Here is a 14,742-nt window from a genome sequence, read left to right as displayed (position 1 = left end):
ACCACTGCGCCACCCGGGAGGCCCTAACAAGTCTAATCTGAAAACAAGACTCCCTAAATTGTATCAGCATATCGATTGCGCAACCAGGGCTGGTAAAACCCTGGATCATTGCTATTCTAACTTCCGTGACGCATATACGGCCCTCCCCCGCCCTCCTTTCGGGAAATCTGACCACGACTCCATTTTATTTCTCCCTAAACAGAGACTAAAACAGGAAGCTCCCGCGCTCAGGTCTGTTCAACGCTGGTCAGACCAATCTGATTCCACGCTTCAAGACTGCTTTGATCACGTGGATTGGGATATGTTCCGCATTGCTTCCAACAACAACATCGACGAATACGCTGATTCGGTGAGCGAGTTAATTAGAAAGTGCATTGACGATGTCGTTCCCATAGCAACGATTAAAACATTCCCAAACCAGAAACCGTGGATTTATGGCAGCATTCGGGTGAAACTGAAAACACGAACCACTGCTTTTAACCAGGGCAAGGTGACGGGAAACATGACCGAATACAAACAGTGTAGCTATTCCCTCCGCAAGGCAATCAAACAAGCTAAGTGTCAGTATAGAGACAAAGTAGAGTCACAACTTACGGCTCAGACACAACAGGTATGTGGCAAGATCTAAAGTCAATCACGGATTACAAAAAGAAAACCAGACCCGTCACGGACCAGGATGTCTTGCTCCCAGACAGACTAAATAACTTTTTTGCCCGCTTTTAGGACAATACAGTGCCACTGACACGGCCCGCTACCAAGACCTGCGGACTCTCCTTCACTGCAGCCGACGTAAGTAAAACATTTAAACGTGTTAACCCTTGCAAGGCTGCAGGCCCAGACGGCATCCCCAGCCGCGTCTTCAGAGCATGCGCAGACCAGCTGGCTGGTGTGTTTACGGACATATTCAATCAATCCTTATCCCAGTCTGCTGTTCTCACATGCTTCAAGAGGGCCACCATTGTCCCTGTTCCCAAGAAAGCTAAGGTAACTGAGCTAAACGACTACCGCCCGTAGCACTCACTTCCGTCATCATGATGTGCTTTGAGAGACTAGTCAAGGACCATATCAGCTCCACCCTACCTGACACCCTAGACCCACTCCAATTTGCTTAACGCCCAAATAGGTCCACAGACGACACAATCACAACCACACTGGACACTGCCCTAACCCATCTGGACAAGAGGAATACCTATGTGAGAATGCTGTTCATCGACTACAGCTCAGCATTTAACACCATAGTACCCTCTAAACTCGTCATCAAGCTTGAGACCCTGGGTCTCGAGCCCGCCCTGTGCAACTGGGTACTGGACTTCCTGATGGGCCGCCCCCAGGTGGTGAGGGTAGGTAACAACATCTCTACCTCGCTGATCCTCAACACTGGGGCCCCACAAGGGTGCGTTCTGAGCCCTCTCCTGTACTCCCTGTTCACCCACGACTGCGTGGCCATGCACGCCTCCAACTTAATCATCAAGTTTGCAGACGACACAACAGTGGTAGGCTTGATTACCAACAACTATGAGACTGCCTACAGGGAGGAGGTGAGGGCCCTCGGAGTGTGGTGTCAGGAAAATAACCTCACACTCAACGTCAACAAAACAAAGGAGATGATTGTGGACTTCAGGAAACAGCAGAGGGAGCACCCCCCTATCCACATCGATGGGACAGTAGTGAAGAGGGTACTAAGTTTTAAGTTCCTCGGCGTACACATCACGGACAAACTGAATTGGTCCACCCACACAGGAGGCCGAAGAAATTTGGCTTGTCACCAAAAGCACTCACAAACTTCTACAGATGCACAATCGAGAGCATCCTGTCGGGCTGTATCACCGCCTGGTACGGCAACTGCTCCGCCCACAACCGTAAGGCTCTCTAGAGGGTAGTGAAGTCTGCACAACGCATCACCAGGGGTATACTACCTGCCCTCCAGGATACCTATACCACCCGATGTTACAGGAAGGCCATAAAGATCATCAAGGACAACAACCACCCAAGCCACTGCCTGTTCACCCTGCTATCATCCAGAAGGCGAGGTCAGTACAGGTGCATCAAAGCAGGGACCCGAGAGACTGAAAAACAGCTTCAATCTCAAGGCCATCAGACTGTTAAACAGCCACCACTAACATTGAGTGGCTGCTGCCAACACACTGACTCAACTCCAGCCACTTTAATAATGGGAATTGATGGAAAATGATGTAAAATATATTACTAGCCACTTTAAACATTGCTACTTAATATAATGTTTACATACCCTACATTACTCATCTCATATGTATATACTGTACTCTATATCATCTACTGCATCTTTATGTAATACATGTATCACTAGCCACTTTAAACTATGCCACTTTGTTTACATACATTCATCTCATATGCATATACTGTACTCAATACCATCTATTGCATCTTGCCTATGCCATTCTGTACCATCACTCATTCATATATCTTTATGTACATATTCTTTATCCCTTTACACTTGTGTGTATACGGTAGTAGTTTTGGAATTGTTAGGTTAGATTACTTGTTGGTTATTACTGCATTGTCGGAACAAGAAGCACAAACATTTCGCTACACTCGCATTAACATCTGCTAACCATGTGTATGTGACAAATCAATTTGATATTTTGATTTCATTTGAAAGCCAATTTAAAAAAAAAAGATTACCTACCATTTCGATTCCCACCGTACCTTCTCCGCTATGCAATCTGGTTTCAGAGCTGGTCATGGGTGCACTTCAGCCATGCTCAAGGTCCAAAACGATATCATAACCGCCATCGATAAGAGACATTACTGTGCAGCCGTATTCATCGACCTGTCCAAGACTTTCAACTCTGTCAATCACCACATTATTTTTGGCAGACTCAACAGCCTTGGTTTCTCAAATGATTGCCTCACCTGGTTCACCAACTACTTCTCTGATAGAGTTCAGTGTGTCAAATCGGAGGGCCTGTTGTCCAGACCTCTTGCAGTCTCTATGGGGGTGCCACAGGGTTCAATTCTCAGGCCGACTCTCTTCTCTGTATAAATCAATGATGTCGCCCTAGCTGCTGGTGATTCTCTGATTCACTTCTATGCAGACGACACCATTCTGTATTCTTCTGGCCCTTCTTTGGACACTGTGTTAAGTAACCTCCAGATGAGCTTCAATGCCATACAACTCTCCTTCTGTGGCCTCCAACTGCTCTCAAATGCAAGTAAAACTAAATGCATGCTCTTCAACCGGTCGCTGCCTGCACCTGCCAGCATCACTACTCTGGACTGTTCGGACTTGTCTGCCTAGACTGTAAACTCTCCTTACAGACTCACATTAAGCATCTCCAATCCAAAAGCTAGAATCGGCTTCCTATTTTGCAACAAAGCATCCTTCACTCATGCTGCCAAACATACCCTCGTAAAACTGATCATCCTACCGATCCTCGACTTCGGCGATGTCACCTATAAAATATCCTCCAACACTCTACTCAACTAATTGGATGCAGTCTATCACAGTGCCATCCGTTTTGTCACCAAAGCCCCATATATTACCCACCACTGCGACCTGTACGCTCTCGTTGGCTGACCATCGCTTCATACTCGTCGCAAACCCACTGGCTCCAGGTCATCTACAAGTTTCTGCTAGGTAAAGCCCTGCCTTATCTCAACTCACTGGTCACCATAGCAGCATCCACCCATAGCACACGCTCCAGCAGTTATATCTCATTTGTCACCCCCAACGCCAATTCCTCCTTTGGCCGCCTTTCCTTCCAGTTCTCTGACTGGATCAAACTGCAAAAATCACTGAAGCTGGAGACCCATATCTTCCTCACTAGCGTTAAGCACCAGCTGTCAGAGCACTGCACCTGTACATAGCCCATCTGTAAACAGCCCATCCAACTACCTCATCCCCATACTGTATTTATTTATTCATCTTGGTCCTTTGTAAATGAGAGCTTGTTCTCAACTAGCCTACCTGACTAAATTAAGGTGAAATAAAAAAATAAAAACAAATGTAGAAACACAGTCATGGGAAGCACAAATACAACGTCACAAATCACCCAGAAAAACAGTTGCCTTAATCCTCAAACAAGTTCCCAATCAATACTTTAAATTGCCCAAAAACATCAATTTTCTTCCAGCATTTCGATGCCTTAAAAGTAAAAGCAGATTTACCTAGCTTGGTGGAGACCCTAGAAACCTCCGTATTATACATAGAGTTCTATACCTTCAGGACCCCAATGCTATAGTTAATGTTATTCCAGATGGTTCAACTGATCCATCAAACAAAGTGACCAGGTTAGGCAGGCAAATAGCACCATTAAATCCAAATTAGATTCCACTCTCCAAATGGGGCGGAAGGTCTCAGAACACTTAATTCATTTCTACCAGATTAGTGGTGGAATATTCTCTAATGTCAATAACAGAAATGCTGCTCTCCTGACAGCAGGCCTCTTTTAATCCAAGCTACTCACAGTGAGACAGCATTGATTGCTGCTGCCATGCTCTGCATAATTCAGCCATGCTGCTCATCCTCGTAGAGCAATAAAAATATTAGCCTCAGGGGAAAAAGTAAACAGGAGAGTGAAAGTTGCAAATCATCACTTCATCCTCGTTTATTTTTTTTTCCAGTATCGTCTCCATAGCTCATCATGAGGACGAGGCCCTATCTCCACATTCTGCAGAAATATCAATATAGATTCATGAGTCTCCCTGAAGCAAGGTCCTCAGCTAATTAAATCTGTAATCACTTTGTAGTGTAAAAACAGCAGAGGGGGGGCTGCATGTTGAAATGAGGGCCAGTAGAGTTTTACTTAACAAAGAAAGATAATTGGGTTCAGGGCCATTCGTTCTCCTCATAAAATACAGAGGTTTCTACTCCCCATCAGGCTACTGATATGAGAATTCCCCCTGAAGAGAGAGAGAGAGAGAGAGAGAGAGAGAGAGAGAGAGAGAGAGAGACACACACCGAGAGAGCGAGGGAGATGGACCGAGAGAGAGGCACAGAGAGAGAGAGGGACGGAGAGAGGTTACATGGAGGAGCAAGACACCGCCGTCAAGGGCACGACAGACAAGCACTCGTTTTGTCTTGAGGGTTTAAGTCAATGATGGAATGGAGAAGGTAATGGGATTCAGGGGAGCTCCAGACAGAGCTGGAATTCTAATGGAGGACAGAGGGAGGAGATACTCTCTGTAGGAGTGCATGAACGCCTTTCATCTCTGGGGTATGGTTCAGTCTATCAAGGTGCTGCATGTTTTAGTGCTGCTTTCGTATGACCCAAGTACTAACATGCTCACACGTCTCACTTTGCTATTCACCTATACACCACCTTGGACCCAGCCGAACCGTATAATTAAAATGAATATATTCTCAGGCAGATCACTTGCTCATGTTATGTGGACTGGCAAGCCTATTGGGTGAACCATTTGGACTTTTTGATTTGTGACACAATGAAAATGTGTACAACGACGTACTCTCTCAGACTCAACCTCTTTTATCATGGTCCTTCGAGACAAATAGGAACAGTACAAACTCTCTCCAGACATCATCAAAACGATGAGATGTTCTTTTCCTTTGGGGTCACATGACAAGAAAACATAAACTCTCTCTGGAAGTATTCATCATCAGTGAGCTGAGCCTTCAGGTTGGCCCCTCCTCCTCTTCCGTGTTACTGCACACTCTTCTGTGTTACTCACGTGTGCCCTTTACCAGTGCACATCATCTAAAGGACTCAGACTGGGTGAGACGAGAGGCAGGCCAACCACAGTATGTCGGGGTTATCCATACCCTGGAGGAATGTCCATGGTGACCTGATTTCCTCCTGTAATGTCCCACATTTCCTGGGCCATTCGCTCTCCGATTCTCTAATCCACCTGATCCTGACCGCCACTGCCATTTTGTGGAAAATAAAAATGTAAATCAGAGAAATCTTGAGCTATCATGAGAACAATTTTGTATTTTACTCATAATCCATCTAACCTTAGACGTAAAGTGTTCTCGACTCCCTGTAGAGATGTCTGTTCCCTTCTTTGATTCTGACCAATAATTAAAATCATAGAAGTTATAAGAAACAATGACTCTCAGGTCATCTTAGATCTGGTTTTGAAATTACTCTTTGAATTACATTGATAATGACATTGCTTGTTGTTTCCAACATCAGTAGAATACATCAGCAGAGGGTTTTGAAGAGCCCGCCACGGTCCCCCTCATTCCTCGGTCTCATGCTGTCACATTTATTACCCAGATCTGAGTTATGGTCTGTTGATTCTTCACGTCTTCAGTACTGTCTTTCATTTTAGCATCTGGGCTTAATTGGTGCGATGCTGTAAAGCCACAGCTGCTCTGTCTGTTAGGGCAATAAATTACCCCAATTAGGAGGCAAACAAAGGGGCTTGGCTGTCTGATCAATGCTGCAGCCACTCTGGTACACACCCATAGGTATAGGCTCAGTCCCAAACGGTACACTGTTCCCTACATAGTGCACTACTTTTGACCAGAGCCCTATGGAGTCCTACAGAGCCCTGATCAAAAGCAGTGCACTGTAGGGAATAGGGTGCCGTTTTTGGACGCAGGCAGGGAAGGACATGCTGTAACGAGGCTTCATTGACACTGAGTTTATCTCAAACACCTGTGTCCCATTTTGGCCTGGAATCCAACTGCTTCCTGCATCATCTGCATCAGGAAGCATATACCATGGATGAGATTTAAACAGACATTTTAACGGCATCCACCTCTGATGAAAATATCTTTGACTGCAGGGTGTAGTACGCCAAGCAGTTTAGAATGTGTGTTGGCCATAACATGGTAACAGCACCTCCGCTACTGCTTCACATCTACAGTATGTTTGAGCTCCATAGCAGAAGCATCATGTTAAAACAAAGAAAATAAAGGACTAAATACCTAATCTGCGTATTGAGTGTAAGTTACAGAGCTGGTTGCATATGGGGTTCTAGATATACATTCTATAATACAGTCTATAATCCCACCCCAATGCCAGTAATCACTGGACAATCTCCACAGAAAGGAGGGGAGGATACAGAGGAGGAATAACAATAGAAACATCTGTGCCACTTCACAGTTACTATGCCGTAAACCATCACTTTATTCTTCAGTTGGAAAACATTGCCATTTACCCTCTCCATTGCTACATGATATGACATATTAATGTGAAACTGCAAAATACTTTGGCCCCTGGAAGATATTTATCTCAAGATGGCTTTACCTCCTCTCAGGTGTTCTAGGTCCACTGTATTGCAAAGCACCATGACTCTGTCAAGCAAGTCTGGCAAGTGAGAGGTAGCCTAGCCGTTAAGAGTGTTGGGTCAGTAATCGCAAGGTTGCTGGTTCAATTCCCTGAGGCAACTAGTTGAAAAATATGTCAATGTACACTTGAGCAAGGCACTTAACTCTAATTGCTCCTGTAAATTGCTCTGGATAAGAGTGTTTGCCAAATTACTAAAATGAGATTAAAAGCCATGAAACAAACCATAGAGAAAAGAGATTCAAGTTTTAAGTCCTGATCTAATCATCTCTCTCTCTTTACATCTGGCCCAGCCACACCATCCTTAATCTCTCCACGAACGGAGGCCCTAAGAACTGAACACTCCATTAAGCCGGACAGAGTTTGACAAGAACAATGAAGTGTGCTTTTTCCTGTGGCCTCGAGTGTCTGTCTGAATAATGAGGGGCATTGTGGACCCTCCGCTTTCTCCTTCTCCTGCCATCTGATTCACTCTTCCTCTTCCTGTTCCCTCCATCTCATTCACTCTTCCTGTTCCCTTCATCTAATTTACTTTTCCTGTTCCCTCCATCTCATTCACTCTTCCTGTTCCCTTAATCTAATTTACTCTTCCTCTTCGTGTTCCCTCCATCTCATTCACTCGTCCTCTTCCTGTTCCCTCCATCACATTCACTCTTCCTGTTCCCTTCATCTAATTTACTCTTCCCCTTCCTGTTCCCTCCATCACATTCACTCTTCCTGTTCCCTCCATCTCATTCATTCTTCCTGTTCCCTCCATCTCATTCACGCTTCCTCTTCCTGTTCCCTCCATCTCATTCACTCTTCCTCTTCCTGTTCCCTCCATCTCATTCATTCTTCCTGTTCCCTCCATCTCATTCACGCTTCCTCTTCCTGTTCCCTCCATCTCATTCACTCTTCCTCTTCCTGTTCCCTCCATCACATTCACTCTTCCTCTGCCTGTTCCCTTCATCTCATTCACTCTTCCTCTTCCTGTTCCCTCCATCTCATTCACTCATCCCCTTCCTGTTCCCTCCATCTCATTCATTCTTCCTCTTCCTGTTCCCTCCATCACATTCACTCTTCCTCTTCCTGTTCCCTTCATCTCATTCACTCTTCCTCTTCCTGTTCCCTCCATCTCATTCACTCTTCCTCTTCCTGTTCCCTCCATCTCATTCACGCTTCCTCTTCCTGTTCCCTTCATCTCCTTCACTCTTCCCATTGAAGATCCAGTCTGGAGAGATAAAGGGTCTGGAGAGAGAAAGGTTCTGGAGAGAGAGTCTGGAGAGAGAGTCTGGAGAGAGAGTGTGTGAGAGAGAGAGAGAGAGAGAGAGAGAGAGAGAGAGAGAGAGAGAGAGAGAGAGAGAGAGAGAGTGAGCGAGCAATAGAGTGTGTGTGGGGGGGTCTCGGGATCTGTGATTGTCTCAGAATAGAATGGTCATGTAAGACTTGTCACTTTAATTTTGGGAAAAGTGAATTGGATAAATTATGTGTGGGTTTTTCAAACCGAGACCCTCATTTTTGCCATTTATATCCTGCGATGAACAATGGTAAAAAATGTTTGAGTTTAATGGTTTTAATACACAGATTAATACACAAATATGACAGAACAGCATTGAGACACCACAGCACAGAGATGGAGCTACACAGTATAGTGTGTCAGAGAGATATTATTATTGTGATTCATCTTTGAGGCTAGCTAATATTATAAACTCAGTCACACCCACCCACAAACTGGGTTTATTGTATTAATTTATGAAAGGGGAACTCTATGCTGTAATCTAAACAAGTGGATTGATCATTTAATTCAAGTATCTTGCTCTTCGGAGGAGCAATTAAATGGTTATTACCGATCAACAAAATTGTTCTAACCAACAGTCCATGAAATTGAGAATATTTTTTATATTAAAGTAAGAAGACGTTTTATATCTAATTACAAACCGAGTCCGAGCCCTGAATGATTTGGCTGAAAGCCATATACCACGGCTATGACAAAACATTTATTTTTACTGTTCTAATTATGTTTGAAACAGCAATGGCACATCAGGGGTTGTGGTATATGGCCAATACACCACGGCTAAGGGCTGTATCCAGGCACTCTGCGTGGGTAAGAACAGTCCTTAGCCGTAGTATATTGGCCATAAACCACATCCCCTCGTGCCTTATTGCTTAAGTAACTCATTCAGAGGCACAACCAGGAATGGTGTAGAAAATGTTCACACTTTAGAGTCCACTTTTGAAAGGAGAACACCTTTTGAAAGGAGAACACCTTTTGAAAGGAGAACACCTTTTGAAAGGAGAACACCTTTTGAAAGGAGAACACCTTTTGAAAGGAGGACACCTTTTGAAAGGAGAACACCTTTTGAAAGAGAACACCTTTTGAAAGAGAACACCTTTTGAAAGGAGAACACCTTTTGAAAGGGAACACCTTTTGAAAGGACAACACCTTTTGAAAGTAGAACACCTTTTGAAAGGAGAACACCTTTTGAAAGAGAACACCTTTTGAAAGGAGAACACCTTTTGAAAGTAGAACACCTTTTGAAAGGAGAACACCTTTTGAAAGGAGAACACCTTTTGAAAGGAGAACACCTTTTGAGAGGAGAACACCTTTTGAGAGGAGAACACCTTTTGAAAGGAGAACACCTTTTGAAAGGAGAACACCTTTTGAAAGAGAACACCTTTTGAAAGGAGAACACCTTTTGAGAGGAGAACACCTTTTGAAAGGAGAACACCTTTTGAAAGAGAACACCTTTTGAAAGGAGAACACCTTTTGAAAACACCCTTGGGTGCCCTTATTTCCCCCATTTCCTGTGTTTCAGGCTGCTGTCTGAAAGAAATGCCTCTTCTTAGAGTTTTGTGGGTATGACTAACAGGGTCATCCTGCTTATTATGACAATACTGTTATGATAATGGAAGTGAGGGTCTGTGCTATGGTAATGGTGCTGTTGAAATGGATCGCCTCTATTATACATGGCACTATGGTCTTATGGTAATGGTTATCAAGGTCATCCTATACGGGTTATGGTGATGCGTGGGTCAGATGTTTGTTCACCCACCCGCAATTGCTTATAACACATCCACAACCACCTGACTATATGTGATAAAGTGAACATCTGAGGCCTACACTCGACCCTAATCTGCAAATATTGTTTATTTTTATTTAACCAGGTAGGCCATCTGAGAACAAGTTCTCATTTACAGCTGCGACCTGGCCAAGATAAAGCAAAGCAGTAAGACAAAAACAACAGCACAGAGTTACACATGGGATAAACAAACGTACAGTCAATAACACAATAGAAAAATCTATGTACAGAGTGTGCAAATGTAGTAAGATTAGGGAGGTAAGGCAATAAATAGGCAATAGTGGCGAAATAAATACAATTTTGCATTAACACTGGAATGATAGATTTACAGATGATGATGTGCAAGTAGAGATACTGGGGTGCAAAAGAGAAGGGGAAAAAAACAATATGGGTTTGGAGGTAGTTAGGTGGGCTATTTACGTTCCAGAGTCAAAATTTACAGTCAGTGTCCAGATTTCAGATAGGCGACTATTCCATTTAACCCATCTGAACAGTACAGTTACCTCGACTTGTCATTTTGAAGTCGCCGTCTTATGACTGTAGAATTTGTAGAGCGCCTCACAAATCATCACACATAACACTGCTATCATCTTTTACCACTTCACCAAACATTAGACTAATGTTCTGGCCCTTCTATTCATTTTGAACTCTCTATTTCAGAGCTTTTCTCTTATTGAATTAAACTCCTACATTTTCCTTTTTGCCTCAGTGGATCGACGTAAATTTTTTATGACCAAGTTCCCAAAAGGGTTTGTCAATTGTTGTGTATTTGACATGCTACAGCCCTAAAGCTGAGGCTACGTACTAACGGCAGATAAAAATAATGAAAGACAAAACCACAGGGACTGTGGGTTATGAGTCATCCAGCGCATCACTAATGTATGGTGTTATGGTAATTGCTTGCGAGGGCATCCCTTATGGGTGATGGTGATGGTGCTATGGAGATTAAGAGAGAGTGTTGTCCTCTATATATTACTGTATATAACTGTATATTACCGTATGATGATGGTTTTGTTGTAATAAAAAGGGGGCAGGGTGTTCTACTGTGTGCTATGATAATGGCGTGAAGGGCATGACCCGTGCATGCAGCGTGAATATCCAGTGTAACAAAGACAATGTGCTGTGTGCATGTGTGCATGTGTCTTTGTGTGTGTGTGTGTGTGTGTCCTTGGGGGTTTGTGTGTGTATATCTGTGTCTTCTTGTGCATGCAGCAGAGACGGAGCAGCAGAGAAAGAGTGAGAGAGGCTTAGTTAGCTGTCTGTTTGGCGCTCCACCACCCCTGTGATGTATGTTTATGGCCCATCATGGAGAGCCAATTACCCTGCCTCTGTGTGGGAGAACCACACCATCTCATCTCTGCCATCAGTGTCTCTGTGCTCTGCGTAGAGGGACAATCAGCCACAGTTAGACTAGAGAGAGAAAGAGATAGAGAGAGAGAGTGAACGACAGTTAGACTAGAGAGAGAGAGAGAGAAAGAGAGAGAGAGAACAACAGTTAGACTAGAGAGAGAGAGAGAGAGTGAACGACAGTAAGACTAGAGAGAGAGAAAGAGAGAGAGAGAACAACAGTTAGACTAGAGAGAGAAAGAGAGAGAGAGAGAGTCAGCCACAGTTAGACTGAACAGAGAGAGAGAGAGTCAGCCACAGTTAGACTGGACAGAGAGAGAGAGAGTCAGCCACAGTTAGACTGGACAGAGAGAGAGAGAGTCAGCCACAGTTAGACTAGAGACTAGAGAGAGGCAGAGTGGACATCGTAGGCAAAGCCAGCGTTTTTCCTTTACCAGGGAAACTCTTGAGAGGAGAGTCATCATCAAATGTAAGGCAGTGTACTAGTCACAGTGGGAAGCTCAGGGGAGTTGTGACTTTATTGTTTGCTGCACTGTTTGATGTATGTGTGCGCACGCAGAAAATGAGCTACTCTTTTGCATGCAAGCGCAAGCTGCACATACACTTACACACACGCTACGGTACATGTGCTCCACACGCTCATACACACACACACAGAAACACACACGGTATAATACATTGATGTGCGGCACATACACACAGGGTACAGAGATGAACAATGGAATGCCGATGTGCACGGTATAATGAATTCACTTCCTGTGCGTTTGACTGACTCTCTTTCTTTTTGACAGAAACAACTGAGGAGCATCTGTTTGTGGATCCAGTCCATGTCAACCTTCAGAGCAACCAGACATCTTCCCACTAACACATCTGACTTCTGCTGAAAGGTACTGTAATATTGAAGGATATTACTATATTATTAACCAAGATTTAGTAGAAGTAGTTTCAGCCGTGGATAGTTTAATAGTTGGGTCGTTCCACCAATTGAGAACCTTTTGGGTAGTGTAACTTGGTAAGAAATATATATACCTGTCAAAAGTATGGACACCTATCTCAGTCAAGGGTTTTTCTTTATTTTTACTATTTTCTACATTGGTTCCAACCGCCATGTCTTTGTGGCCTCCACAATCTCCCGACCTCAACCAAATTGAGATGGTTTGGGATGAGTTGGACCGCCGAGTGAAGGAAAAGCAGCCAATAAGTGCTCAGCATATGTGGGAACCTTCAAGACTGTTATAAAAGCATTCCAGGTGACTTCCTCGTAAAGCTGGTTGAGAGAATGCCAAGAGTGTGCAAAGCTGTCATCAAGGCAAAGGGTGGCTTTGAAGAATCTAAAACATAAAACATATTTTGATTTGTTTAATACATTTTTGGTTACGACATGATTCCGTATTTGTTATTTTTGTTATTTGTTATGTCTTCACTATTATTCTACAATGTACACTACCGTTCAAAAGTTTGGGGTCACTTCGAAATGTCCTTGTTTTTGAAAGAAAAACACATTTTTTGTCCATTAAAATAACATCAAATTGATCAGAAATACAGTGTAGACATTGGTAATGTTATAAATGACTATTGTAGCTGGAAATTTTTAATGGAATATCTACATAGGTGTACAGAGGCCCATTATCAGCAACCATCACTCCTGTGTTCCAATGGCACGTTGTGTTAGCTAATCCAAGTTTATCAAAGGCTAAATGATTATTAGAAAACCCTTTTGCAATTATGTTAGCACAGCTGAAAGCTGTTGTGCTTATTAAAGAAGCAATAAAACTGGCTTTCTTTAGACTAGTTGAGTATCTAGAGCATCAGCATCTGTGGGTTCGATTACAGGTTCAAAATGGCCAGAAACAAAGACCTTTCTTCTGAAACTCGTCAGTCTATTCTTGTTCTTAGAAATGAAGGCTATTCCATGCGAGAAATTGCCAAGAAACTGAAGAGCTCATACAACGCTGTGTACTACTCCCTTCACAGAACAGCGCAAACTGGCTCTAACCAGAATAGAAATAGGAGTGGGAGGCCCCGGTGCACAACTGAGCAAGATGACAAGTACATTAGAGTGTCTAGTTTGAGAAACACAAGTCCTCAAGTGGCAGCTTCATTAAATAGTACCCGCAAAACACCAGTCTCAACATCAGCATTGACGAGGCGACTATGGGATGCTGGCCTTCTCGGCAGAGTTGCATAGAAAAAGCCATATCTCAGACTGGCCAATAAAAATAAAAGATTAAGATGGGCAAAATAACACAGACACTGGACAGAGGAAGATTGGAAAAAAGTGTTATGGACAGACAAATCTAAGTTTAAGAAGTTTGAATCACAAAGAAGAACATACATGAGATGCAGAAAAAATTATAAGATGCTGGAAGCGTGCTTGACGCCATCTGTCAAACAGGGTGGAGGCAATGTGATGGTCTCAGGTGCTTTGGTGGTGGTAATGTGGGAGATTTGTACAGGGTAAAATGGATCTTGAAGAAGGAAGGCTATCATTCCATTTTGCAACGCCGTGCCATACCCAATTTCCTCCTACAACAGGACAATGACCCAAAGCACAGCTCCAAACTATGCAAGAACTATTTAGGGAAGAAGCAGTGAGCTGGTATTCAGTCTATAATGCAGAGGCCAGCACAGTCACCGGATCTCAACCCTATTGAGCTGTTGTGGGAGCAACTTGACAGTATGGTACGTAAGAAGTGCCCATCAAGCCAATCCAATTTGTGGGAGGTGCTTCAGTAAGCATGGGGTGAAATCTCTTCAGATTACCTCAACAAATTGACAACTAGAATGCCAAAGTTCTGCAAGGCTGTAATTGCTGCAAATGGAGGATTCTTTGACGAAAGCAAAGTTTGAAGGACACAATTATTATTTCAATTAAAAATCATTATATATATATATAACCTTGTCAACGACCTGACTATATTTCCTATTCATTTTGCAACTAATTTCATGTATGTTTTCATGGAAAACAAGGACATTTCTAAGTGACCCCAAACTTTTGAACGGTAGTGTAAAAAATTGTCAAATGAAGAAAAACTTTTGACTGGTACTGTATATCCACAGTGCATTTGTAAAGTATTCAGACCCTTTGACTTTTCCACATTTTG

At 43.3% G+C, this 14,742-nt stretch overlaps 1 protein-coding gene across 2 annotated transcripts in view; it reads left to right on the top strand.

Moving 5' to 3' along the window:
• mgat4c (mgat4 family member C) overlaps window positions 1–14,742 on the top strand; it is a 190,263-nt gene that overhangs the window by 95,831 nt on the left and 79,690 nt on the right. For both annotated transcript variants that reach the window (XM_064929330.1, XM_064929331.1), the window contains one exon: window positions 12,430–12,525. The gene's annotated coding sequence lies outside the window, so the exon portion shown is untranslated. The remainder of the gene's footprint in view (window positions 1–12,429; window positions 12,526–14,742) is intronic.

Source organism: Oncorhynchus masou, chromosome 22 (genome assembly GCF_036934945.1).
Source record: "Oncorhynchus masou masou isolate Uvic2021 chromosome 22, UVic_Omas_1.1, whole genome shotgun sequence".
NCBI lineage: Eukaryota > Metazoa > Chordata > Actinopteri > Salmoniformes > Salmonidae > Oncorhynchus > Oncorhynchus masou.
The sequence above is the reverse complement of the archived record's forward strand: the minus strand, read 5'-3'. Positions and strand labels throughout refer to the sequence as shown.